The following is a 2,733-nucleotide window of genomic DNA, read 5'->3' as shown; positions in this document are numbered from 1 at the left end:
GAGACTTGAGCCACGGTGGTGGCTCTTCCACCAGGTATCACCAGGCCACAGTGTCCTTCCAGTGGCCCTCCTGTGGAGAAAGTGGGCCACTCCAACTGGCAGAGTGCTTTTAGTTTTCCTGGGTAAACCTTATCACCCGAGTGGGTGGCTTTACCTTGAAAATCCTTGAAATATTGGAGAACAAGACTTATGGGGGGGTCACAGGTCCCTTACTCCCTGCTTGCCCCATTTCTTTAAACACAACAAACAACACAACAGACAACAAAAAGACAAGACAAAGACAACTGCAGACCCAGGGGTCCTTCCTCAACCAGATATCAAGTCTAAGTGTGTGAAAGATATAATCCCAATTCAAAAACACAACCTGCCACTGGTGGGGATTTTCTTGGTCCCCTGACTGCCTAGGGGGACTCAAACCACCTATGTGATCTACCAGTGGAGGGATGGGGCATCCCCGCATCCACTCCAGCCCTGGGGAACAATTCTGCGTCCAGTTTCTCCCTGGTGGGCCACACCCCTGGAGCTCAGCAAACAGACAGAACAGGATCTCGCAGAATGGGATCTGGAGATCTTACCTCCAGAGGATGCTGGCTCAGTTCTCATCGCTTGATCCCAGACGAGCCCCCAGAAGATGGGATCCGTGATCAAAGGAGTGAGACTGATACAAAGCAAAGGTTAAGCAAAGCTTTATTTCCATGCCAGGTGTCAGAAACCAGACTGACCAGTCAGGGCTACCTCATAAGAGAGCGATGGCACCCCAGTCTTACAGGCTCATTTTATAGTGTATAACCACAGACCTCAAGGCATGTGGCTTCTACTGTTAGGGCGTTTATTCCTGGAATCGATACCCAGAAGCGATACCAGGAACTGCTGGGGCGTTTATTCCCAGAATGAAGTCTGTGGATGTAAACAACACTATGGCTACCTAGGCAATATGGAGTTGCTCTGGCTAAGCAGGCCCTAATAGCTAAACAGGTTTTAACATTAAATTGGTCCTAGCACACATATGGAATGATTTTGTGTTTCCGGCACAAGGGATACTAAGTGAATGGTATTTACATCCATCATGTCCTACATAAAACAGGAAGTTAGCACCTGAGCGTTGGAACCAGACCTCTGTCCTGGCTCTCTGTTGTCTTTCAAAGGTATCAACACTTTGCTTAACCCTATCTCAGCATTAGCTCATTTTATAAAAAGGGAGGATAGCACAGCAGAGAGAGTATAATGGAAGATTGGAGTGGGGTGGGGGATTAATATATGAATAACAACCTGTAAAACAAAAGAAAAATAATACAAAAATGCAAAACCCAGATTTAGTACTAGGATATGACAAGAGAAGGTAGCTAGAGAAACTAAATGCAAATACAGACAATATGATACACAACGCCAGGGGGAGGACTCAGTGAAGAGTGGGGCAGAGGCAACTGGTTGAGACTAAGAGCCTTTCAGTGGACTGCTAAATGGACAGGATCTGGTGCTTCAGCTGGGAGCCTTCTTTGATGGTGACAGAGCAGACAATGATAGGCTCGGAAACCCTGCTGGCCCACCCCAGGGCCTGCTTGGAGCACACAATCACCTAGGGCCCATTTTTATCCTTATACAGCAGCAGAAGTTGCAGGATGATCTCCAGGGGCTTAGCATCTGCAGCCATCATGATGAACACAGAGACACCTCTGTTGAGAGTTTTGGTGGCTTCCTTGGCTCTTTTCCAAAGTTCTTTTAGTTACATGACTGCTGACAAGGTCCAGTAGTTTTTTTGGTGAGGTGGGCATCTGCGAGGGGGTAGACCTTTGGATTTATATCACTGTCAGTCATATCTGCATTTCTGCGGTCCCGCTACCCCTCAGAGCAAGGGGACTTAATAACAGGAGGAAGCCTGCCTTGACCAGAAGTTTGCATGGGAGGAATGGCACAGGTGCAGTTTTATAATAAAAAAGCATCTTTCCAGATACTGGAAGATAAGATGGCAGAAAAGTAGGAGGTGCAGTTTCAGCCGGTCCCCTAAAGTGAGCTGATTATCTACCAAAGAACTCTGATCACCCTGAAAAATCAGCCTGAGATTAGAATTATACACTTCTAGATCTCTATAGGGGCAGAAGACACCAGTGGACAGGTAAAGCAGAGTGGGAACATCATACTGAAATCAGAAGATAAACAAAAGGGGGAAGGAGCCACCAGAAGTGACCCATTAGAAAGAAATACCTCAATACGAGCGTGCCCTGATTGGGGACCAGCATTAACTTGGAGTCTGGTTGAAAGCACTCAAAAAGAGCAAAAGATCTTAAGAGGAAATTGGTGGAACAGGCGGTTAGGGACAGGGGCTTAAGACCAAGGACCCAGGACAGCCATCGCTGACACTGAGCCAGAGCGAGTGCTGTGAAGAAGCCAGGCCTTGGTCCCTGACCCACTGGTGCGTGGGAGAGCATCTGGGTGGTGGCTCGTGTGAGAGAGTCTGGTGTGGATGCCAGCTGGCACTCTCTAGAACCACAGCCTTTTGTACTCTGCACGTGCACTGCACGACCGGGGTCTGAGTTGAGCTCCACACCCTCCCCTGAGAGAGGTAAGAGCAGGCGCTAGACAGTGATCTCTAGGACCGGGAGAATCTGAACACTCCCAGCTAGGGCCAGCGTGAAAATCTCAATATGCTATCTCTGGTTGGACCTCTCCAGAGGTCTGGACCTACACAGACAGCCATGGCAGAGGCAGCTGCTGGAAGCCAGCTCTCTGGATTAG

At 48.6% G+C, this 2,733-nt stretch overlaps 1 pseudogene across 1 annotated transcript; it reads right to left on the bottom strand.

The window, feature by feature from the left end:
* Window positions 1-1,399: 1,399 nt before the first annotated feature.
* On the bottom strand, window positions 1,400-1,815 carry LOC309866609 (NHP2-like protein 1 pseudogene; annotated as a pseudogene). Its single transcript has one exon. The product of its transcript is annotated as an NHP2-like protein 1 pseudogene (transcript).
* Between the last annotated feature and the right edge of the window lie 918 nt (window positions 1,816-2,733).

Source organism: Mustela nivalis (assembly GCF_964662115.1).
Source record: "Mustela nivalis genome assembly, chromosome: 6".
NCBI lineage: Eukaryota > Metazoa > Chordata > Mammalia > Carnivora > Mustelidae > Mustela > Mustela nivalis.
The sequence above is the reverse complement of the archived record's forward strand: the minus strand, read 5'-3'. Positions and strand labels throughout refer to the sequence as shown.